Raw genomic sequence first — 26,684 nt, 5'->3', positions numbered from 1 at the left:
CGACAGCTGAAAAAACAAATTCACAATCAACTGTAAACTTGCAGGACTAAGGAGGCCCAAATGAATGCGTCCTTGAATTTCATGGCAGAACTAATGTGTTATCTTGCAAATTTAGCAGATAAAATGAAAATTTAAAAGTAATTGCATGAAGAGTTCCTCCTGAAGAGATAGGAGGCAACAAAATATAACAAAATACCAGATAGTGGCGGCCACTGCTGTTTCCTGCTGGAGCACAGCCCTGAACAATTACTTTCTACTTTACTTCAGTCGCAGTGCACACTCAAAGAAAGCTGTAATACCTTCTGCCTGTTGCATAAGAACCTCATACACCCAGCAGCACACAGGGTGCCAGTTCTACAGTCCTTTCTTCTTTTGAGAAGGTTCACTACACACCATGTTACCGTGTTCTGTGGTCAGTGAGTACCCTGTCATGTGCAGCAGGAGTGCCCAGTAATGAGTGCTTCCAAATTGTAATTCAGTATAGCAGAAAACTAAAACTACCTGTTCTCTCATTGTCTCTTTAGGCACAACAAATGACTCATTAGTGGATCTTGCAGCATTTCAGGACAACAGAACAGGCTGTGTATGCTTACAGCCCAAAAGCACGTTATTACCCTAAAAATCCTAGCCCATAACAGCCTCTGTATGGTATAATTTTCTACTGGATGTGTGATCTCGAACTTGAGATCAGTGTCTACTGCGTATCACTGTCATTTATCAGTAAACATTTGAAAGATTGGGAAAAATATATTTATGCAAGGGCTTAGGCTCAAGATAACGCAGCTTCAGGTAACTCAATGTCTCCCCAGTGATCTTCCATAAGGAATCCTTTTTACTATATCTGTTTAAGAACTGAGGAAAAACAAAACCTAAATTGCCTTTCATCTTCAAATATAGGCTATCAAATTGTTGGAACTTCTTTAGTAACCATGGGCATCTTCTTGGTGCTTTTTTGTCCACTCTATATAGCAAATACCTGAATACCTACAAGCACATTTTAGTCAAAATAACTTTGCTGTCACCTACCTAGCACAGTCACAGCAGGAAAGGACTACAGCTCATTAAAGTAAGAATGATATTTCATGGTCTTCTTCAGTGCAATCCTAAGCAGTCTTGATCAGCAATGCACTCCATATGACCTAATACAGGTTACAGGAAGCAAGATCTAAATCTTTAGAAAAGCATTCCCGAAATAAAATACCAGTGCATAAAACTAGAAACAGGTGATTACACAGCTTACCTCTGAGGTATTCTTCTATTTGTATTCTTTGGAAATAATTTAGCTTTAGAAGCAGAGGAAAAAAAAAATGGACATCAGTATGAGCACATGGCTTATTTCCAGAAGCAGGAACCTACAGACACCGAAAGTAGAGCTTCCACTACATTTCCTCCTCATATGCTTGATCTAGGGGCTTACAGAGAGATGCTTGGTGGATGACAGACAGTGCAGGTCCTTTCTGTCCCACTCAGTTCCCAGGCCTTGTGATTTTCAATGCAACTGACAAAGAAATTGGAGATCTGAGTCTTTTGGCTTGGTTTTCCATTGTCTTCCCCCCTGCTGATGGAATATTGAGCAAAGGCTGAGTAATCACACAGGCACTGCTTGCTGTTGTCCCCTTTGCACTGAATAATCACTCTGGTCATTATCAGTTTGGACCAGATCCAGGCATGCTGCACAGAAAAGAAAGAAGAAAAAATCAGAATTACTTCCAAAGCCATTGAAGTATCCTTCAATAGTTATCAGTAGCTAAGAGGGGAGTAAAATCCCGTACCTAAAAGGGCATCGATCATAGTTCTTCATTTTTATTCCATGTAAGACATACGTACAAATAGCAAATGTCTATGAAATAAAAATCAAATCGAGTAAGGTGTTTTAAACTGGTAATAGCTCTCTGCTGGACTCCAGTGACATCTACTGGTAAATGAAGAGGTTACCAAACATTCCTTGAGTTAGCAGTGAATACACTGTGAGTAAAGGCTGAAAACCATGTTACAATTCAGTGTAGTTGCTAAAGGGAAATTTTAATTGCTTTTCAAAACATGATTTGTACTTCACCTGATTTTTAACTTCTTGTAATTGTATTACTAAGGATATTATAAAATGTTTTATTATTAACAGCAGGACATTGAAGTAGTCCAGTGTTTTTTGTTGTTTTTTTTTTTGCTTAGAGTACAGTATGACATGCATTCAACTATTTCTTTACTCATTTCATAAACTATAGTCAGAAAGTAATTAACACCTCTTTACTTGCTCTCAGTTGTGTGTTTTTTTCATAGATTCCAATAGTTAAAATTTCATCAACAATAGCACAACCAAATGAGACTGTTTTTACTCGTAACTGTTCCTTGCTATTTGTAGTGCTGAACTGGTTTGACACAGCTCTATCAGTCTTGTAGGCATTACAGATATATCTAAGCATCAGTTCTATCACCACTTATAGGAGAATGAACACCAATGCATTCACTCAAAGACAGTTGGGAATCCCTTTTCTGGATTCTGATAAGTAGTTTGGTTTTTCATTCTTGATACAAAACTCAATTTTCCTTGTTAGTGAGATTTTGTAACAATTAATTTTAGAAAGCTCCTGGTACACTTCAGTAGTAAGACAAGAAAGACTTGCCTTTCCCATTACCAGGATCATGATTAAAAAAAGTATTTCCAGTGGCCTCTTCACAAAAATTGCTCTCTTCATGGTGGAAATAGAGCTGTCACATTTCTACATATCTTTCTAGTCTGGCAGTGCAGACAAGGTAACCAATTTCCTTTTCAGATACTTGAGATATTTTGTTTAGGATAATAAAATCTTCCCATGCAGTCTTCCATGTTAGCCCTATGACTCCAAACCCCAATGCAAGGTTTTGTACATTTGTTACTGGGCTGCTTCAGAAAATGGATGCATTATGCATGATGTGCATTTGGAGACAAGGCAACTACTGACCTGGAGCACACAAGCTCAGTGCAGAAAGTGGGAGCAGTGCTTCTAGTCTCCTCAGCTGTCACTTAGGCCCCGCTGTACAAACTAATTCAGTATACTGGCTTAAGTGTGTTAAAGAAAATTTGTGATTGAGGATTCTGTTCTGAGGTTGAAAGGTAAATACCATATATGAGGTTTTTAAACAACTGCCTTGCCCACTGAATGACAATAAAAAAACACGTTTATAGAGGTCTATTTTGTCCACATTTCATTATGAAACATTATCCTCACTGCCTTTGGCAGATAGAGTTATCTCACTTTTGGCTCTTCCGATGTTAAGGCAGGTTTAGTTATCATCAAACAAAACCAGATACCCCAAATCAATTTTTGCAATTCGTGTTACAAATCTTTCAAGGAACTGAAGCTTTCAGTCCAAATCAGTCACTTGGTAAAGCCTCCTGGCCTCCAACACAAACTCTGCCATGACAACAAAAAACACTCCAAGGAAGAGTGAGGAAGCACAGCAACGAGCAACCCCACCCAGCAGGGCACAGCACAGCTCCTGAAGATGCACAGACATCTCTGATAAGGAACACACAGATCTTTGAGAACCACCATTTAATTTGAAAATTACTCCTAACTTACAGAACACAGATGAGGCAAGATTGCACATCAAGAATACTTCTCTAGGTTACTGGAGAGAGCAGTATATAGGGATATATATACACACACACACACACACACACAGTATAAGGCAGCTAAGTTCTGGGGTAGAATGCTGCCCATCCTACTACTTATTGGGAAACACTTCTATAGACTATTTGTGACAAAAATATCTTCCAAAGAAAACATGGAGACATTTTTATGCACCAAGTTATAGATCTGTTAAGTGATCGTTTTATATGGATTTTACAACCAGGTCAACAGTGGCTTTATAAACCTGTGTACAGAATTAGAAGGAAAATATGCTGGAGAACTAGCAATTCACTGCAGCTTGAAGATCTTTACACTCAACTGTTAATTCTTTGCTCTTAAACTTGCATACACAGATGTATCAGACATCAGAGCAGGACTTTGTGTGAGATGGTAGAAATCAGGTGCCCAGGTGTTATTCCCGGCACTCTGCGTGCAGGCCCAGGGCTAACTTTGTTGAAGTGCTCAGTGACATAAATTCATTAGGAGATGCCATGATGACGAATTCACACAGAAAGAGAGGAATATAGCTTTTATGCACTAGCACCTTCTAAAGAGTCTTTGTACCCACACTTTGACTAAACATGGATTCATATGTTGTAATTATTATACCAGGACTTAAGCTTCTTGTAAATTAGATGTTAATCTCTCTACACATGGATTAAAAATATTTAAGTTGAAGATAATCCATTTACTCTCTTGTGAAGCTTAAGTAGGAATCTTTCCTTGGCAAGTGAGGAAAGCCTAAGTTACCTATTTGTAAGTTTCCATTTAAACTCTACAGTTTACTTCAACAAAAACAACCAAACAGCTACCATTTATGTGAACAGATGCTGTGCTGTCTTCTTGAAGCTGCAGGCTGAGAGGCAGATTTGTCATGCAGCTGTGTAACAAACTCAACAAGCCTGCTCTGTCCCAGGGCTGCTATTCAGCCCCTTTTGGGCAGCTTTGAAAGAAGGTCACATCAATTTCATGCTGGTTTTACTGCTTGACAAAGACACAAGCAGCATCAGATACAGACACAAATCATGCCTACATTGCAGAGAAGGAAGATAAAATAAAGCTTGTTGGGAAAACGAAGTATGGAAGACTAAGTCAGTACTTTTATATCATTTAGTTTCACACATCTTTTACTTTTGGGTACTTTTGATGTAATGGCATTACTTCTGTAACAGCTTCAACCCTGGCTGAGTTACATACACTGAGCTCCACGTGCAATTAATTACAGCACGCATTGGGCTTCTGTATCCCTACAGGAGCACAGATTTTACAGACATCAATCTCTGTTCCTGCCACCAGCACTTAACCTATGGCCCACACAGGTCTCAGCTCTGCGTTCAGCACCTGACATCACTCTCTATTAAAGAACTGAACTGCAATTCAGTGTACTTGTTTCACAATAGGGTCTACCTGCGAATTCAGTTGTAGTAAGAGAACTAACTTGGTTGGGGCCACACCCGTACTGCAGGTAGGATGTCTACAGTCTGAGTCACCATATTTAAGTTAGCTCCTTATCAGGCAGAGGACTGAGGGCACCAGCCCTGTCACAGTGTCCCTGCTGCTGAGACCCAGCATGGGCAGATGAGAGCAAGCTGGTGCAACTCCAGTGAATGCTCTCATATCCCTCCAGCAGGAAGCGGTTGAGCAGATGAAAGTCAAGCACAGATCTCCTTTCTCATGTTTCATTATCCATGTTATTATCAAAATTTACCTTTTTGCTATTTGATAAGGTATGAGTCAGGTGACCCCAGAAAGGAAGTAAGCTATCAGATAATTGATGAGGTGAACAGCCAGTATCCCAGGAAACATTTCTATTCAATAAGATATTAAAATGTGCAGCTTTGTACTTCTGATCAGTTATCTGCTTGTTTGAATACTTGGCTGTATTTACACTGACAGCCAATAAGGAAATACTATTTTACAAAAGCATGTTACACTTCAAACCTGTGGCAGTTGATTTAGTTCAATTTTGAGTTCTATTTCTGCATGTCCAAATTAAGAGTATTTTAAAGCCACAAAGGTTTGTTGACATATTCCTGTAATGCTGTACCACATCAGACTGTGGATCCCTGTATCCCTACATTCCTGTCTGGGAAATCGCTCAAGAACTGGGCAAGTATGCAGCAGTTTACAGCTGCTATGTGAGTGAACCAACAGGCTCTGCCACCCCACTGCAGCTGTCTCAAGGCCAGCTCAGATGTGGTGCAGCCATAACATTTGGTCAGGCTATATGCAAAAGCTGTGAGAAGCCTCAGAGTTTTCTCTACTTTGTTTCATGCTACTTTTAAGTTCGTGTCCTTCTACTTAAGCCTGGTTGAACAAGTTGAAAGCACAACCTCTAATCCTGAGCTGTGCTGCAGGTAAGCCTGTGCTCAACTGTAGTGATGTGCCTTGCTGGTCACCATCCACACCTCATCGTTACAAACTACTACAGCTACTATCACCACTCCTCTGCTCTTACTACACAGACCTGATGGAACTGTGACTCCAGTTGGTGAGCTGGTAAGGCCAGCTTCCCACCTGCCTTCCTCAGCTTCTGGCAGCCTCTCCTTGCTGAGCAGCCCATTCCTGAGGTTTCCTGATAGCAATCTCTCCTTTGAGAGAAACAGGAAGCTAGATTTTAACCTAATGTGGAACCATATAACAATTTGGTGATAACTAAAGTGAAGTGGAAGAGTTCTTGATGAATGGAAGTCCTACCTAGCCTCTTAAGCCCTTCTCCAAGCTCCACTAATAAAGCTCACAATGTAAATTCCCACATATTCTAGGTACAAAATAGAACAGGGCAACTGGCTCATAAAAGTCAGAATTGAAGACAAACTAACAAAGAAACAAACAAAAAAAAACAAATGTAAAAAGGAAGCAGCAAAGTGCTTAACATCCATTTGTTAGAAAGCCTTCTACACACCTCTAGCACCTCATAGTGTAAGATAGATTCAGAAATAAGCAGGAAGAAGAATTAGCAATGGAGGCAATAATATTCCTGTAATGCAATTTACCACAAGGCATCTGTCTGTGCATGAAATAGTATTTTCCTTAATTATCTGTAATAGGAAATCCCAAGATTCTCAGCTGTCTCTGTCAGTTAATATTAACTACAGACTTTGAAAATGGTATAAAAATAGAAAAGACCAAATCCTACAGAAGCAGTAGCAGCACATTAGGAGGATTGCAAACTTAACTTGAGTGGGAACAGCTGTACTGGCACCACTGATCCCTCTCCACTATGGAGTTTGTCAACACTACGCATCAAACAACGCAGTTCAGTGCAACTTGATGTTCAGTTAACTCACAACACACACAAAATGAAATGACTACCGTAGAAACAAAAGCTGGTAATTCATACCCACAAATCCAGGTTATACTATGGATACAGCATCCTCTCTGGTAATAACCACAAGGCAGAATTAATTTGTTTTCTTTCCAGAAGTATGCCCTCTCCAATAAAAGCAAGGTTGCAGACAGGCCTTCTGAAGAAGGCTAGGACTCGTGCAGCTTGTGTTTCTGCTAGGGACTGACTTCCTGACTACAGTTACACAAATCTTAAACATCTCATATCGCATTTCTGAGCCACAAAATGAGGATGCTACTTTTGCCTTCCTGCCATCTTTTTTCTGTATGATTTTGAGTGGTGTAAAGTGACCTTTTTTGATACAGTTGGAATGCAAAGCTGATGAGTTTCTCAGTCTTTCACAGCTATCATACCATGATGAAAAGTGTTTCAATGGAGAGAAAGGAATGTTACAGCCTTCGTTTCCTCAGTAGTCCGATTTATAAGAACAGAATCTGGCCTGGCAATCCTCCTTCATAAAACATAGCAGGACTTGACTAACACTGTAAGAGTTATCACAATTGAGCTGCAGCTTGGCCCATTGTAATTCATAACAAAACTCTGCCTTCTCACATTTTTAAAATAAGACAGAGTCAAAATACTTACATACAGTAATCAGTGGATTGTCCTGTTGCTATTTTATCACTAGAATTTGACGGCAGGAGCTGCCTCGAGCAGTAAAGTCTTCACTAAAACAATTAGTGTGCAATTTCTTTCAGAAACAGTAGAAGAGCAACAAAAATCATCTAGTGACAAAAACAGGGCAGAGCTACCAGAAATTTGATAGCTCTACCCTGTTTTGTTTAGATAAGCCCATATCACCCCTCATGCTCAGCTTCCATCAGCTTTCTGTTCTTCTCCTGCATTCTGTTTTCGCTTCTTTAAGTTGACTTACTGCACAGCTGCGTGTTTGTTCGTAGCATCCCCCAGGACAGGCAGGGAACAGCCACCTCAGGACAAGGGCAGAGCCACACTCCTAGGATGTAATGTGGAAACACATTACATTACTGATGAATGCTAAGAATAGCAATTAAAAAGACAAGCATAGGGATTTCAGAGAGCTGTAAGGCCTTATTAACAACTGTGTTAAAATCTTAGGTTAAGTCACAATAAAATAATTGTAGATGCCTGAAAGCCATACAAATTATTCTATAACTGCTGAGCTTCATTTTATCAACATTCAGTAAAGACTAGCTACCCTCTAACAGGCAAGAAGCTAAGTACAGTAACAAGGCTAGAAATACTTAGCCCCCTATTACCTAAGCAAGACAGGCTTAACAACAGCAACCTGATTTAATCAAGCATCCAGACTATCCAACAACTTGCAGTGATGATGCAGGTCTAAGGTCAAGCCAGGAAATCAATCTACAGGTCAGGTTTAATCCAGTAGGACCAACCACCTTCAGACACAGCAAGTATCCAGCAGACACAAGATGACAGAATAAGCCCAAAATCAAGATTAAAAAAACCACCCTGTAAGTCAGCCAGGAAGAATGCAGCTGATTTAGAGTTCATTATTCACATAACAAAGCCCAAACATCACAAAGATGTAAACCTGAATTTAAGGAGAGCTTCTGGGCTGAGAGCCAGAGGGTGTGAGTCCCAGGTGAGGTTGGTTCATCACTTTTAATTCATTCAGGAAACCCAGCACCACCATTCTTCAGATAATCCACAGTTTCCCAAGCACTGCATTTGTAAAAAAAAAAAAAAAAAAATATTTTGGAAGAATTGCATTGCCTCAAACAGGCACTTCAGGACTACCTAGGCTCCATTGCTCTTACAGTTTAATTTTCAAGCAGTTACTGGCACAGCTGATTCTACACAGAACTAGTGACAGCTCAGCAGGTGATCACATACCTCTCAGCCTTGTGACAACTCTGAACTGTGCTCATTTGCAGCCATTCAGCTATTGTTTGCAAAATGACAGGAGCACTGTGCGTTGCTTGAATTGGTGTGGCCAGTTCTGTTGCTCTCAACTGCTATTTCAAAGAATATTTAGCAGCATCTTGCAGAACAGGCTACGTCTATATCCTCCTCATATCAGGGATTTTAATAACATCTCCACTGGGAAATCCATGAGTGCAAGGTGTTGGAGATTCTTGGCTATTATCTCCCTCTGTTTTATTATATATATGTATATGTAATACTTCCACTTAAAATTAAGTTTCCTAGCTATCTTAGGATTTAATCAATCTATATAATCATCATAATAAAAAATGTGTTATCAAGGAAATTTTAATGCACTGATAATTGTTCTGATCAAGTGATAGGAAGCAAATCAAGAGGTAAACTATTGATATTATAACAAATATTACTACTAAAGTAGAACTAAGGGAGAGGAGTATGAGAAACATGGATCATTATGGGCTCTATAAAGAGTCAAAAGGTGAAAAATACTTTTCTATGGATTCAGAAAGGTTTTGCATATTTTTCACTACGGATAAAATAGAAAGGAAAGAGATAAATGCAGAGGATGATATATACATCAAAGTAAAAAGAAACAGGCAAGAAGTCTTTCAAAGGACTTGGACTCTTTCTGCTGTGTACTATATCAGAAATCCTCTCTTAGTTAATGCTCTCATTTCACTAATGAAAAGTATTTCCTATAAAATATCAAGCATACGCTGGATATCTTGCTGCAGAAAAAATGAAGACAAGGCACTATAGTTTTGTCATGTGATATAATAGGCAGTATGTAAAGGCAGTGTCCCTTGTCAGCTTTCAATTTTAAAAAATAAAATGAAAACATATTAAAAGAAATTAGACTTTGCATGCTTATTTCATGCAAAACAAGCTACTCCCTATCCACATAAAATACTTCAGACTTAGAAACAGATTTGAAATTTTAACAGCTGCCTCTGGCTGAGCCCCGTGTCTCATCTCGGAGACTAGTTAATCTTGTTGTGACTGCAGTTGCTTGCAGTGTAATCAAATGAAGGGACAATGCATACAAACCCAGTTTTGTTGTTTAGTTCAACAGACCATATTAAACTGAAAGAAGAATCTGTAGTCATTTTTGCTAAGTGTTACTAAAACTCCTTTAGCTTAACGCTATTTTTAGAAGAAAATAATTAAATTCTCCTTACCTAGCTTCTAAAACCAAAACGATGCCATTTTAGAACTAATTAGCACATAACCTGCTCAAAATATATTTAACAAATAGCTTCTATATATTTATTGTTTTCAAGCACTGGTCATTAACTTTTAAAAACTGTTTTGCTTTTTTTTTTTCCAGCATAAATGTGATCTGTTCCAAACAACTGCCATTCACCTGGTGCATAACACGCAGCAGCATACAGCAATATAACTTTGCTTTGTGGAGGAAAAGATGTTTCATTGTTTACGCTTTGTCACATCCCCTGCAATGTATGCTTCCTTCATTAGCTGGTATAAAGTCCTTAAGTTGGTGGAAAACATCACAGTGGAAGCTTCTCAAAAGTCTTATTACAAATTATTGTGCTAGTTAGCTTTCTGGGCATGCAGAGTTCTTGAATGCAAAATCATAGGGACTAAGATAAGAATTCCTGATTTTTTCACACAAGGACTGTTAGATTTCCAGCAAATATAGTTCACCTCTTCTGTTATGGAAAAATAGGTTGCTTTTATGATTTTCAAGTTTTCAACAAAGCTAAATACTTCTTCTTCTCCAGATTGAAAAATATCAGGGTGAATAAAAGATTAAGTGAAAATGAGAGGAATGAATTGAAGAGCTAGTATTTGTGAGGGAAGAAAGAAGCAATGAAGGGTGGGAGGAAATTGAAAAAGTTTAGTGAATTGTGAGAAAATAAACTATCACTAAGGCAACATCAAGAGTTCAATAATAGAACAGCTTAAGTTAAATACACCGTTGCTTGAGCTCTCAATCTTTCAGGGATTACTTAAATATTTCTGAACAGAAGTTCTTTGAGGCCCCATCCTACTGTTTGTTTCTTCCACGGTTACACTCAGTTTATTTTCAACAGAACTCAAAAGGTTATGACAACATCTTCTGAACTGATACCATATATACAGATCCTAAAAGAACACAACTCATCTTCCAACATTTATCATAGGATCTAATGAGTTCAGAAGCTGCTGGGGTTCTTATGACTGGTAATGTACCTGACAGTTTTTGCATTTACCAGAGAAAGCTTCAGTTCACTTAATTACAGCCATACCTCCAGATTTTGAGCGACGTAAATTAGACTCCTTTGACAAGGATCTGTTAGTGAAATAGGGATATCAATACTTACTTCCTTAATAAGCAGAGGAGCTTTTAAAGCTAAGGATGCTTAATCTGCCACACACAGACACCATTAAAATAAGTACAGTTTAGCAAATGCCTTAGTGTTATTTGTTATAAACTTAATCGTGTCCTTATCAGTTTTGATAGAGGCTAAGTGATATCAACTATATTATGTTACACTGGTTCTTACAGGCTTTCTGCAATTTTTAAATTACATTCTCAATCTATAAACACTTCTGGAAAGTTGATTGGTTTAAAGAAATCAGTTTTATTAGAATTGGTTTTACTTATAGGTGTATTTAACCTCATTTATTACTTTCAATCTGAGTGCACTCATGGTTCTTTTAAACCACTTTTCTAGAAAACAGCAACTACCGTGCACAAAGAATAAAGACAAGAAGTGGACCAAAGGGGTAAAAACAAAGGAAAATAAATTAATAGCAGGATCTGAAGTTACCAAATCTTCTGCAATGCGAGGAGAAAAGTAGTATGACCAACATCATTGACTTCTGAAGCTCTTAAATGTCTTTGGAACATCTGCTTTTTTATTTTTTTCCCCAGAAATGTCTTTCTGCAAGATGCTAAGTGGTAGAAATTAGATACCTGCTCCCATCTTGCTTCTGTTCTACTTTTGAGAGTAATATCTGTCTTTTGGTGAGCAAAACCTGAGAGTGACAAATTCCACCTGCCTTGGATGCAAAGTCCATTTCTGCTTAAGTACAGCTGCTCATCCAGAGGAGTCCCTTCTTAAAACAGATGACTGCAGAGATAAATTTGCTTTAGAAGTTTGTAATCCTCTCACATAAATGTCATATTAGAACCTTTAACAAGATCGACATACTTGATGACATTAGAGATTCCTTAAGAAATATACATTTGATTTACTGACATGCCTCATCATAGCCCTTGAAATCCTTCTTCTACCTAAAGAATATCTGCAACAGGCTGTTTCATTACAAGAACACTTTTATTCTCTTGATGTAATAGATAAGTTTATTCAGCTTTTCCTTCAGCTAAAAGGAAAGGAATCAAGATGGCACAGCCACTGAAGTGTACCCTACATCATTAATTTTCGGCACTACTTAGAACATTAATTAAAAATATTCTGAACAGTTGCCCATCATCAGAAGACAGTTCAGTTAGATACTTTCTAAGAGTTTTACTGATGTAATCTTGAAAAAGTTAAGTACTTGTATTCTTTTACAGTATCTTTGAAAGAAATGTTTAGAATCATCACCATGCAAAAATTTTTTGGAAGAAACTTATTAATAGGGTCTTTTTATTAAAAAAAACAACACGTGAATTTGTGCTTTTCATATCACTTAAAGATGCAATATCAGTTTTTGCACAGACAAGATTATCTGCTCTCTGACTAGCTCTAGTGTTAATGCTCATGCAGATTACTTTCAGGAAGTAAGCCTCCTACAAACCACTAATGACTTTTCAGATCCATTAGTCTGTTATGTATTATTAATTTCAGGCATTACTGATTAATGTTGTAAGTAGATTTATTTCTGCTCCTACAATATAAGGAACTAGCACTTCTTTTTACTGTTATTAGATGAATGGTACATTACTGCTTGATATATTTGGTTCTTTTGTTAGTTTCCTTCCTTTCCTCAGCTCTTATCTGTCCCCTGTTCTGCTGTCCTGTTTGCCCCCTTAGCTACTGCTTCTAATACTCAAAAAAATGTTAGGCCCATTCCATTCACCTATTTTGTAATACAAATGTTCAAAGTTGTACAAAAAAGGAAACCTCAAGCATATGTAGCGTTACCTTTTTCAAATGTAATAGCAGTGTTTCATGTTCATTGCCCCTTCCAGAGCCCAGTTCTGCCACTGACCACACACTGCTCTGTCTCTGGTTGCTACTCCTCTTAACAGACCATGCTGCCTGCTGCTGACACTCCAGAGCAACAGCCAATTGCTCCTCATGCCACCCCCTCCATGAACCAGACTCTCTGCAGCACATAGCATGCAAAGCTACGACCAACCCCCTCACAACCAGATCTAGCCCTGCGACCTCTTGAATCCAGAAGCTATAGAACACTGCTCCTTTTATCCTTTTAACTAGTTACTTACAGAATGTGTATGTTCCTCTATCATCTAAATACCTAGTTAAATCTTTTCCACAATGAACACATACATTTCAGTCATTAGCACCTCTGTATTCAGCTAACTTTAGTTTTCTGCATGCTATTCTACAGGTATCTTAAAGCTTATGCTTTTGTTAGACCATAGACGTTTTGTGTGCTTATGTAAACTAAAACATGGGAACATATCATATAATACATTCTTTTTAATTCTCCCCAGGATCCCATTGGCCTTCTTGGCCACAAGGGCACACTACTGTTTTATGGCCAACCTGTTTTCCACCAGGACTCCAAGGTCTTCTTCGCAGAGCTCCTTTCCAATAAGTCAGTCCCTAACCTGTACTGATGTGTGTGGTCATTGCTCCCCAGGTGCAGGACTCTGCAGTCGCCCCAGCTGAATCTCATCAGGTTCCATTCCACCCAACTCTCCAGACTTATTCTTTCACAAAGCCTCAGTATTACTCAATTTATTTTCTCCTTGAAGATCACATAGCACTTAAATGGTATAGTTTGCTGAGGAGAGCTGCTGTTCACTAACAATGAACGCTCCCTACAAAGAACAAGGAAAAGAAGCAGATTTCAGCTGTGGATCCTGCAGACATGTTTAAAAATGGAAAAAAAAAAAAAAAGGAGGGGGGGAAGAAACATCTGGTGTCCTCTGAAACTTCATGAACTGTTTTAAGATAAGCTCAGTTGATATTTTGCACAAGATAAAGGGAGCGACAACAGCACCTGACCTCTGGGAAGTCATAGCCCAGGCACTGGAGACTGCCGGGAGACAGCAATATTCAGAAAAAAAAGGGGAGGGAATGGAAAGGGCTGGAAACAGTACTGTGGTCACTCCAGACTCACAAATGCGAAGTGCTGCTAGGGCAAGTGTATCATTAGCAATGAAACTGTCACTCATCCAAGGCATTTTGGGTCTCATCCAACAGAATACTGAAATACTAAACAGACTTTCCTTCAGAAATACTTTATCCTTTCCTTTTCCTTTCCTACACCAATAAATTAAGGATAATCAGTGTAGAGGCTTTTGAACTCCATTCCCCAGACCCATGAGAACAAGCCTTTGATTTCAAGAGAAAAGTACAGGTGCTAGTAGTTGATATTAATATGAATGCATAATTAACTTGGAAAATATCTATTCATTCCTAGGTAAGCACATACAGAAAAAACGTATAAAGCTCTACGCTTTAGGATCTCCAGCTGCCAACTCACTAGCAAACTAAAGAGAACATTCTATTTATTTATTCAATAAATAATAGAATTATTTCCTTCTCTCACTCTCCTACAAATGCAAAGAAAACGTCATGTGAAACATCGTTTCTGATTTTCTCACAGTCACACTGTATTCCTCATTGGTTAAGCCAGAGGGATTCTTCAGTGTGGACAAAATATGACAATATTTTCCTATTCAAATCTGACTTGTTCCCTTATGTCAAGAGAGAGAGGCACCATCAACGAAAATCTTAGCCTCAGGAAAATTCCTATTTTGAGTGCTGAAGCGTGGTGCTCTCTTGAAGACTACATGATGAACTGTCCTTTTCCACAGTAAAGGAAATTTTTACCTCAGTACCTCTGACTTCTGTAAAACTCAGGAGCCAAATTGTCTTCTCTGTTTCCCACTAAACATACACTGGTTTTGACCACACATAGGAGATGCAAAGATGCAGTTGAAGAACAGGAGTACCTCTAGCAATTTACAGGCTTTAATGACAAATTATCAGTCTGCTGCTCGTTTGTTAACTGATGACACACCATGCCAGAGCTGCATTGCCAGTTGTGACTCAGGTCACTTTGTTCCTCCCTAACATCTAGCCTGGGTTAACCCCTGCAAGTCAGCCTCACTCCTTAGCTCCAGAAGTTTAGCAACTCTTGTTTTTAGACTGTACTTCTCATATTCTGATAAATAAACAGTTGAAATGAGTCAAAGCAAAAATATGAGAACAGAAAAGTGAAAGCACTGAATATTTACAAGCGAAATAATGCAATGCTTCTGTATGTTAATCCTGTTTTTTACTTGATCTGTTTGGAAATTGTTTCAGTATTTGGCACATGATATTTTCTTACAGCGTAAGAGCTCTTTATGCTAAAAGGATATCAATTATTTTTACAGAATACTTCAAGTTTGCTGACCAGAACAGAAAATTAAAATAGAATGGGGAAGGATGGAGGGAAAAATCTTTAAACCTAACCACAACAGCTTCAGAGACTGAGAAAGCACTACTCTGTGTGATATACATTACTTTCTGTTGCCTTTCTTTTAATATGAAGGAAGTTTAAGATACCACACCTAAATTATCTGGGCTTGGTGCCTAACTGCATGAGTTACAGTTGAAAAACCTCTGCATTATTCTAAACTGAAATTTATAGTGCCACCATTTTCTCTGTTACCTAGAGACCATTTCATTTTCAAATTAGTACATTTATTTTGAAATTCAGTAAACAGGAGATGAAAAATTGGCACTATTGCTGACAGGGTTCTTCATTGTTATTTGTTGAACAGGACAGGTATGTCAGCTTTTCTGTACCTCCTTCTTTTATTCTAATGATTTATGTTCAGGAAAAGCTGTGAACCATTCAAGCCTCTGGCAAAACATGACAAACATCTGCTGTGAACAAAAATGTTTAGTAGAATGCTAGATGTTGCAGTCTTGCCTGAAGAAAGGTTTCTGCCTTAAACCTCCGAAGTAGAAAAGTTGCCCAACAGTTGAACTGTTCTATAACTGAAGATCTATGATAGCTTCTTTTCTGGAAACCACTTCTTGCCCAGCCAGGGCAGCCTGGAGATGGTTTCAGGGAGCCCAAGCTCCCAGAACGACATGCACTTTGCCTGCAGGAACATTACTGACCTGAAATTCAGGTTCAGTTTGACAGCGGATACAGTGTAAGTGCTGATATACACATAAACTGTCACAAGAATAATTAAATCGTTTTTCACATATGAATACTCCTACATTTTTGTCTGAAAATAATCTTCAGTTGATACTGAGCTATAATTGTATTGTACTCAGTGAAGAGGGACACCATACTTCCAAGGACAACCGTGTGTCATGTCAGCTGGCACAAGGGGTCAATTAGAACAAACGCAGCTATTCTGATGAATGCCAAGAATGCAAGTTTCATAGATGCATCTTCAACATCTTAGAACTTCCCTTGGGCAGACAGCAATCTTCTTGAACCAGCATAACACAGCTGAAATAATCATTTCTGCTTGCAATTGTAAAAATCTATGTATACATACAGGAGAGAAGAGAAAGCGCTGTAGACTACCGGGCAGCAATAAAGGAACTATCCGTAACTCAGCACATTACACCTCGCTACTGATGAGCATTTATCTAATTTAGTAAAAATCGTACTTCCATAAGACAGACAAAATTGAGTTTAAATTTTATATTAGCTTAATTATATTATTGAATATTAAAAAACAAAAGGTGTTTCCATCGTGCCTTTTCAAGTGCCAGAAGAGGAAAAAAATTGGCAACTGCTTGTATAAAGAAATAAACTATTTCATTTGTCTATTAGCATACTTCATTTCGACAAATGGATATAGTGATATGCCAGAAAAAAAATATATTTTGGTTAACATTTGTTCTTGCCTACAAATTAATACATTTATAACTAAGAGCTGTGAAATTCTGAATTACATTGTTCTGAATGTATGAATGGAATCAGCAGCCAAATAACTACCCGCATGGTTAATTCTTCATGTCAGCATTCATTTTTGGGGTTAGGTTCTTTGTGTCAGGAGAGAGATTTTTCAGATTTTGATTTTCTTAGCATACATATTTTTTCCTGAGGCTGAGTTCTCAGCTTGTCAAATTGCAGAACTGTTGTTTTTACATTATCCATGTCAGACTTCTTGACCTCTGCTGTGTTCCTATTGCTTTTCTGGCTAGTAGACCTCTGGCAAATAAAACAGAATTGTTTTCTTCCTACAGGCAGGAGAACAGAATAGCTGAGGTTGAACAGGACCTCTTGAGATCATCTAGTCCAGTCCCTTCTCTTGCAGGGTCAGCTGCAGCAGCTTCCAGCAGGTTCCTCAGGATTCTGTGCAGTTGTGTCTTTCTAAAGATAGAAGCTCTAGCACTCTTTGGGCAATCCATCCCAATGTTTGACCACTCTTTTACGTTCAGACAGAATTTAAGTCTGAAAATATGTTATCTCCTACTGGGGAGCCCAGAACTGGACACTGTTCCAAAGAAGCAAAGGATCTTGTTTGTCTGATAAAAAACACAACAGGTAGCATCAGTGGGAAAACCTGCTTTTATGGCTACACTGTTTCCTAATAGTAATGGAACAGTCCCGTCCACTCAAAGTGTTGAGTTTCATATTAAAAATAAACCAAACAGACTTTCACTATACAGTATTCTGATAATGACTTTGTGTCAGCAGCAGTAATATTTAATGATCAAATGCCTTCCCACAAGTTAAACGCAGTTCTTCACAACCATTAGGTTAGTATGGTTTTACGATAGAATGACTATCAGAAAAACGTTCAGGCAGGGAAAATAGTACCTTTTATCCAGATGTAGTAAATAAAGGTGTCTGTTCCTTTCACTTTCAGTGGCAGTTAGAAAATATGAGCTACAGGCTTCTATTGGCACTAATTCCTGCCCAGTCTGTATCATGCCATAGGGTTTACACCATGTTTTTCAAACATTTATAGATAAGGGAAAAAAAAAAACCACCTCTCACTTGAAATAATCTTGTTATGCCACAGTCATCATTCCATTTTATAATATAAGCTACTAAAAGGAACACTGATACTTGAAGTCATTTCAACAGTGCAAAGACAAAACAATCAAGGGAAACTGCTGAGTTTCATCTTTACTCGTAGATAATGATAAAAATAGTGAACTACATCTGAACTGTTGTTCATACAGGAATGACAGAAACATTAAATAATCCAGATCAGTTGCTGGATTGCAAATACAACTTAAAAGACTAAACAAACAAACAAAATACTGATTTGTAAAACCCCAGACCGATGAGAGACGGCAAAATGCACCATCAGTGGGATATGAAGTATTTGCCATTCCATAGTAAAGATGAAGTGTACCTCTTTTAAACTTTTTTACCCAAGACTCTACCCTACAGATCCACTTATAGGAAAATGCACTGAGTGATCTCACAAGTATATAGATGAAATTCAGTCGCACCAGAACATACTTGCACAAATGGAACAAATAACCAGCTCCTCATGGGGGAATATTTCTCACAGAATGATTTCTAATACCACCTCTCACTATTGATCATTAAGCAAAACTTGCAAAACACTTCCAGAGTTTGAAGACTTATTTATATACATATAAAACAAAAATAAAAATTAAGAACTCAGTCACAGGGAAAAAATTGGAGAGTGCAAAATAGGTGTTTTCAAGTCTGCTCTCAATTACTTTTCTGTGCTCAGTTAATCACGATGAGCCCTTCACTGCAGTCACGGGTAATGAGTGGAAATAACAAGCACCATCAAACTACCTCAAGAAAAGTCTGAGCAGCAGGGATTGGACAATATTTCCAACATAGTGAAAGTAAATGTTCCCTTACTCATTAGTTTTCTGGTTTATTCAGCATCTCCATTGCAGACAACTCTCTGCACTAAGAATCTCAGCATTCTGATCATCAAACCTAAAAGAAATCAGCAATGTAGACTATTTAGAACCTATACCAAAAAAAAAAAAAAGATGTCTCATTAAGATCTGTGAGTAATAATCTCATTTTGGGAAGAATGATTTCACTTCTAGCCATAAGAAAAAAGAAGGTAAAGAGAGCTTGCACCTCAGCAGGTTCTGGTGACTTTCTGAAAGCCACTTGCGTACCACAAGGAGAGTTGCTGAACTGAGGTGAAAAGCGGTTTGCAGTATGGCTGCATTTTAACTTACATAAAGCTTTCCAATAGAGGCATATGATCTTTCAGATTTTTGTGCTAAGGACCAATTTGACTTGAAGCGAACTTTGTGATTCATACTGCAGCTTTTCTTTTTCTTAACGTCTGTGTTGACAACTTGAAACTACATTCTTTCTTGATTATAGAATCATTTTACAAACCCACAAAATCTCCACAATGTTTGATTTAGATCTCCAAAATATGTGGATAGAGGCATACATGTATAGAGTTGTATAACACTGGAGGCTAGAGGAGTACTACAAGGAAATCTCAACATATTCTTGTGCCCTTTCCTCATATTCTGCTTTTAGTCCCAGGATGTTGGGTTAAATAGACCGAGGAACTGGATCAGAATGGTCTTTCTGGAAATCTTACGTTACTGCAGACGAAATTACTCTTAAAGCAACAAAACAGATAATTTAAAGCAAAAAATAACCCCTGAGACCTCCTACTAAGAATTTTCAAAATATTGGAAGATACTAAATCACAGTTTAAGATGTTAAATAAGTAGCCAGATGTTAGATAGTACTAAGGATCAACAAAGTGCAATATAGTAAGCACTCTGGACCTGAGAAAAACCCTTGCAGTTACTAAGAATTTATTTTAGCAGAAAGAATTTAATAGGCAGAATTTATCAAGAACATGATTCTCAGAATCTGTCACTACCCTGACTGCATCAATTGATCTTACTCGGCCCGACCAGCCTCACTGGGATCCCATCCACCCACCTCTACCCAAGAGGCTCCATTTAAGTTTCGGCCTGATCCTTCATTGCCTACTTGCGCATATGTTCAATCACTGACCTCTTCAATCCAGCTCTGGGTACTGTCACTGATCCTTCTTTTTTGCTCTTAGCCTTATCTCAGACCTTCTCTGCTGTTATGGGCCTGCCTGATAGCCCAGAGTCTCAACTGATTCTGTCATCCCTGGGTTTGCCTGGCTCATTCTGCTCTTGCCCTCTTGATTTATTAGTGTCTTCTTGTCCCCTGCAGAGCCACTAACACTTGCTACTCCTTGATACCATCTAACATGAATATTTTGATTTCAAATTGTTGCTTTTATACATATATATGTGGATCTTAGTTCAGTTTTTATTTGTTTGCTTTAGTGTTTGAATAACTGGCTATTTGAATTCAAACTAACCCCAGGAGAAAAGAAATGCTATTTTTGCTCTACAGATCTTGTACTGGAGTTGCAGCAGAACCAAATCACTTTTTAAAACAAAGAATTTCCTCTGGAGAATAAGGTCCAGTAATATTCAAATCAACAAAAGAAAGGAAATAAAATCCATTGTTTTCCCACTCTAGAGTCTCAGGTAACAAGTATTGCTAGGAAAGAAACATGTTTTGGCCTCTGTCCGGTGCCTGAAAACTTCCTATGGGAGAACTTTCCTTGGTTAATTTATATCAGCTTTGCAGTGCTCTGTGATAGGGAGCCCAGATCCTTGATTAGCAAGAGCTGAGTTAGTAGAGCCATTATGTTTTATGTTACATGAGGAGCTGGTCCATGATAAAAGTACAAAACAACTTAATTCTGTAAGAGCAATTTGACATAGGAACTTACAGTACATTCTGTGGAATATCTATTTTGGTGAACTGTAGGATCAAGTCCCAAAAGATATACTGCCCTTTATGCAAGAAAGAATTATATTCAGAAAACAAATTTAACTTCTTTTGTTATCTAATTAAGAATGGTGCCATGAAATTATTTTCCTACTCTTTTTACAAGATTAACCAACATGATCATTGCTGACTTACTGTCTGCACTTCACCAGAGCACACTGGGATCATTGCAGCTGCCTGATGATGGTAACTAGTCCTGATTGCTGCAGAAGGATGTTTCTCTGAGCTGCCAAAAAAAGAGTTGTGTTCTCTCACTTTAAAAGAAATCAAAGAAAGTAACTCCTACATGAGTTGCTAAATTTGAAAACAAAAAGACTGAGCAGAGAAACAGCTTTGTATGGAGCAGGCACAACTACAAAATTAGAGCAAAGTGTGAAATGATAGTTTATCTTTGTGAGGATCAGTGCCAGTATTTGTCATCAGTTTATTTATTTTTTTTTTTACTTTTTAAATATTTATTCAGAAGGCATTCTGTTTTGCTTTTAAAACCTTGCAAACAATCTTCCAACAAAACAGCCCTGAAAACAAAACTACATTCATATTAAAACAAAGCCTGTCACTTCAGTTGACCACGTATTGTGGCCACACTGTACTATGCAGCAACTAATTAGCAGAAAATTTAGCTGAGTATACATAAGGAGATTTCTGATGCTACGAGAGAACTGAAGCCCACTACATCACTGTTTGCATCACTTTTGGGCCTAGAAATGCTAGCCAAGTCAGAGCATTAAACCAGCACAGAGCGAAAAGTCTCTCCTCCAAAAAACTTACTATCAAATTGTAAAGCGAGAAGAAATGAAGGCATGTTGGGAGAAAAGTATAAGGTAACAATAAGACAACATAAGTCAGCAGGCTTCTTGTGTCTGCAGCCTAGCCTGTCAAAGCCTTTTGTTGCTTCCGCCACCAGCATGAGGAACTGCATGAAGACAAGCAAATCATGCACATTGGAAGCTGTGTTCAGTGAACAAAGGAAGTGAGCAACACTGGCATACAGGGTGTGAGAGCTGGAATGCCAAAGCTGTCTGAAAGATGACAGGTAAGCGGGATATAGATAACACATCTAAGCCCTTGGACAAGAAGACCAGCAAGATATATGTGAATTAAAAAGAAAGGGGGACTAACAGAAGGGGACACTTGGCAATAACAGTCAAAGAAATGAGTTGGGACAGGATCAAGATGAAAAGAGTTCAAACTGGGTGGGACATGCCACAGTGCTGCTAATAGGCCACACAGTCACAATGACACTTGCATCCTGTCTGCATCCTTGTGATAATTGTCTACTATGTTCCATTAGTCAAGGTCAGAGGGAAAGGATGACATAGTAACTGAAACAGAAGCCAATGGGAATACTGATGAGGAATTTAGCAGAGAAGGTACTAATGCGGGCCATATTGCATCAAGTTATACAAAGAAGTAGCTTTATATAGAGGTCTCACATGAACACTTGTGGGATCAAAGTCCAAGGTGATGACAGGCTGAATGACAGCCCTGCCCTCAGAGTATACAGAGAAATAGGCATATGGCTTTACACCTCTGCATGTATAGAGCTGCAATGGACCCTCTCCATTAGGTCTATTTGGTTTCAGAGTCCACGTGAAAGGTTTCAAATTGTGGCAGGGAGAAGCTCCCCATGATGTCCCTGTTCTCAATGGTCATGGAAGAAATCTGCCAAATCCTGATCACCACCAGAGTAACTTCCTGCCTCAGCAACCACTGGCCATTTTGTCTCAGGCAGGACACCTGTCACTGAAATTTGTGAGGAATTCAGCTTAAGAATTTGCTGTATTTTTAGTCTGCACTCAGGCTATTTTCAGGAACAATTCAAACAGAACATTTTTGAAAATTCAGTGATGTTACTGAGTGGTTTGTTTCTTTCTGCTCATCCCTCACAGATCCTGAAAGCACTGGGCACAGTGCAGGGTAAAACAGCATATTACAGGGCACCTGCAATTGCAATGAGCTGCTGAGACTTAAGCTGCAGTTGGTGATAAAGCTGGCTGCTTATTAGTGCAGTAATATAATTTTCTCCTATCAGTGAACTGGCAACCATATCTTGTTTTTTGAATTTTTCTTTTTTTATTGAATTACTGATGATACTTCTAGAAAGGGCAGGATTTCTTGCTCAGACAGCATAACAGATGATGGTATATGCCAGGAAAAATAGCTGCATAGCCATTAGGGTAGTAAGCGTATTTTCTGTGGATTGTTTGGAGATAATAGTGCTATTATTTGTGGATAAAGCTTAGAATTCTTTAATACCAGATGCAACCACAATTTTTTTTCGTCCTCCAGTTTTCATGAGCTATTATTTCACCAACTCCAGGGGTTTCATTTTGATCGCTCTGTGTACGTACAAATTGCTTCTCATTGTTCCTCTTCATTTAGTCCTTCCATCAGAGAACTGACTGTCTCCATTCCTGTATCTTACCTATCAAGACACTTGGGCAACTCCCCCACACACCCCATCTTGATAGTCTTCAAGAATTTCTAGAGCAAACACTACAAATTCAACATTTTCAATCATTGCTTAAATACAATTTTTTTCCCTGCCTGGAGTAATACGACCTGCTTCCTTTCTCACATGTGAAAAGGGCTGGAAAAGTAAGAAGCTAGCTACTGGAAATAGGAAACCATCAAGTGAAGTTATTTGAGATGAGTGTGGCTAATAGGAGTTCCCTGGAGAAGAGTAGGCTTCGCAGGAGAGAGGGAAGGGTGAAATTGAAAGTTCAGCCCATGGAGCATGTTAACAAGCTGTTTTGGAGGCACTGCAGATTGAACTTGGCTGTGCTGGAGAGTGCTGTGCATGATGACTTTTGTCTTCAGACTCTGTGAGGAGGAACGAGAACGAAGTGGGTAGACCTTTCCGAGCTATCTAACACAGGAGCCATAAACCTAGAGTAAGATGAAAACACTGCTGAGGAAACTAAGGCAGAGTAGCTGCCAGAGAGTGCCTTCCCATAAAGGGGCAGTCTAATGCTGTATCACAAATCTAAATCCAAACTAAAGAGCGCTGACAATCTTTTCATCTCTGTAGAACTGGTGATTTTCTTTGCTAAGTTGCAGCAAAACATTGCATTTAGATACTCTTCTACACCTTCTCTACTAGCCTGGCCCTTCTGTGCTCAGTTCACACTGTATTCTCACTGCTCTTTTGCGAGGATGAAGTGCTCAGCATCTGCTGGCTGTTCCCTGTGTATCCTATTCTTACTGTTCACTGTAGATCTTTGCTGCCTTATAAAATCAAAACTACCCATGAGGTGAATTATATTCACTTCCACAGCTGAGCAGAAACTGCATTGATTTGATTTAACATTTTCTATTTAGTCTATTGATTTTTTTGGTAGACCTAAGAGCACGTTCCCATAAAGGGCCATACAGAACTTTGTACTCTGTTTAACAACTTTATTTACAGAGTGTTCTTGCCTTTGCAAAGTTACTCCAGGCGTGAACGCCTAAATTTAACTTCTATAATTAACACAGTATAAAGGAGATGTATATAAAAGACAGTTATCTGCTCAGCCTGCTCAGTTATTCAGGATATCAGAAGGGCAATACACCATTTAGGAACAACTAGGAAGTGGAAGTATATCCACTTGACAGATCTTAGCTGTTAAAAAAAATAATAATAATAAAGAGGGTGAAAGAGCTGCATAAAAAACAATTTTTGACCCACATATTTAAGCAGGTAAGCTTGTTGAAGGTAATGGTACAAAAGGAGGCCTCTGAAGATGCTTCTGAGAAGCATGTTTTCATAGTTTACCACTGTTAATGAGTGTTACTACAGCCATGACAGTTACTAACCACAAGTATCATGGTTAACAAATTCAATTGAGTTGGGGTTGTAGAAGGAAGGCTGTAGGGGACAGAATTATAGAATCAAGGTTGGAAAAAGCATCCAAGACCATCTAGTCCATCCACCCACCTACCATCAGTATTTTCCCACTAAGCATTATAGCATATTAGTGCCTTTTGAACAGCAGATATTGAAAATGGGTAGGTTCTCATGAAAAATCAGCAATTCCTTTCTCTACCCTATCACTTGCAGGGGGATGTAGCATGTTTACAGAATAAGCAGAGCATGATTAAACTTCCTAGTCAGCTGCTAAGGAGGATGAGGTGGATCTTTAAATTAAGGATAAGAAAGCAGTAGTTGGTGCATTAAAAAGCAGCTGTTTTATTTCTTTTTGTGTGTTGGTGTTTTTTTGTTTTTAATCTGAGAAAAGGCCCCTGGAGAAATGACAAATAGCAGTTCTACAAAAGCAATAAGGAATTTGATGCTCTTCTCATCTAAATCTTCCTCTGATGAGATGAAATCAAGCTTAGCACTTATCCCCAGAATGCTTTACAGAGATTATCATTCATTTTCCCCACCATAACAGGGTTAAAAAACAAACAAACAACAAACATAACTTTTTAGTAAGTCTCATAAATGCCCAACTTCCACACCCTGGGCATTCTTAGTTTGTGACATCTCAAATTCCAGAACTGTATCTGCACTCAAAGAAGATTGAGAGTTTACTTTGCTCCTTATTGAGTGGTTTGCTCATCTTTCTTCATCCTGAGTTTGGATGAGAAGAGTTTAAGGAAGCCCAGGTGATTTTGTGTAAATATACCTCAGGGATATTAGTGCCTGGCTGACCATAGAGAGTCCTGGTTTTCCAACTCTCACACCCCTTCCCAACAGCAGCCTGTTCATTTTCTAAGCACCAGGTCCCCCTTTTCTCCAGTCCACTCTGAATTACTACAAGCTGAATTATTACAAGCAAAAATTTAATTCCACACAGAGCTCCCAGCTGAAGGGAAGGAAACTGTTCCCTTTCACTGGTTGTGAAAGAAATCCTGTACTCATCTGGGCTGTATTAACTTTTACCCATGAATTCTCTTCCTTTGTCCTATTAGGCAGTTTTCTCAGTTTCATGGTAGGACCTCAGAGTCTTTGTACTATTTATTTCTGTTTCTTATAAAAAAATATGAACAGAGTTAATTACTGGTAGCAAGATGTACAGTTGAAAAAGCTCCAAAACTGGGAAGGGTGTTCTCACCATACCTTTATGTGACAGAATTCAGAGAGAATTCTGGCAGGTTTTTTTTTTCCCCTCCAGAACTGACTCTGCATAGCAATTCTGAGCTGGGCCTTCAGCCAAGTGGGTTTCCGCTGTGATTCACACAAGACTGTGGAGGAAGTGTTTGAAAAATTTAAGATGTGCAGAGTGGCTTTAGAAAATACCAGGATTCATTAGCAGATATACTTTCTCCATTTCACTTTACAAGGAAAGAATAAGCTTTTGTGAGAGAATAAACAAGGAAAAGGCAAAGTTCTTCCTCCATATCCTTAAGTCCACAAATCTGGTAACTTTAAGTAAAATAAGTATACCTATGAAGAAAATTATTGCTCAGCAGATTACTTTGAATGGTTTTCTCTGGCTTAATACCTCATGTAAAACAGACTAAAATCTGAAAGAAAAAAGTTCTGTGGATTACTTGGTTTTGTATGTCTTTGCCATCCTTACCAATTCTTAGTTTATAGAATGAGATTCCTCATATTTTACACCTTGTGCGGTTCTAGGACATAACTGCCCTCTAACCAAGGCACCAAATATGAAACAGGTAAACTGAATTGCTTCTAGCAATTGGCTACAACACCAGATCAGAAAACTGTAACCATACGAGGATTTAGCATTGACCTTAGTGTTAAGGTCTGATTTTCAAAAACGATTTCACCTGGCCTTATAATGCTCAGCATTCACAAAAGCAGGCCCCACAGGCAAAGGAAGGACACTAAATCAAGAGCTCACTTCAGACTAGCATCTGCTTTTTACAGGTAGAAACTTCTTCTTTCCTTTGTACTACATATTTTTTCATAATACAGTCTCAGCAGCTAATGAACTAATCTAATTCATTTGTCTGGAATGGCA

At 38.5% G+C, this 26,684-nt stretch overlaps 1 long non-coding RNA gene across 1 annotated transcript in view; it reads right to left on the bottom strand.

The window, feature by feature from the left end:
• Nucleotides 1–1,159: 1,159 nt before the first annotated feature.
• The window catches only part of LOC136055162 (uncharacterized), a 56,417-nt gene continuing 30,892 nt past the window's right edge, over nucleotides 1,160–26,684 (bottom strand). The window contains exons 2-3 of the long non-coding RNA XR_010622813.1: nucleotides 18,808–18,888; nucleotides 1,160–1,671 (exon numbers count right to left, since the gene is read on the bottom strand). This is a non-coding gene — a long non-coding RNA (uncharacterized LOC136055162). The remainder of the gene's footprint in view (nucleotides 1,672–18,807; nucleotides 18,889–26,684) is intronic.

The sequence above is a fragment of the Cyrtonyx montezumae genome, unplaced genomic scaffold, assembly GCF_038088225.1.
Source record: "Cyrtonyx montezumae isolate F1298 unplaced genomic scaffold, pur_monq_1.0 scaffold_4, whole genome shotgun sequence".
In the NCBI taxonomy this organism is placed as follows: Eukaryota; Metazoa; Chordata; class Aves; order Galliformes; family Odontophoridae; genus Cyrtonyx; species Cyrtonyx montezumae.
The sequence above is the reverse complement of the archived record's forward strand: the minus strand, read 5'-3'. Positions and strand labels throughout refer to the sequence as shown.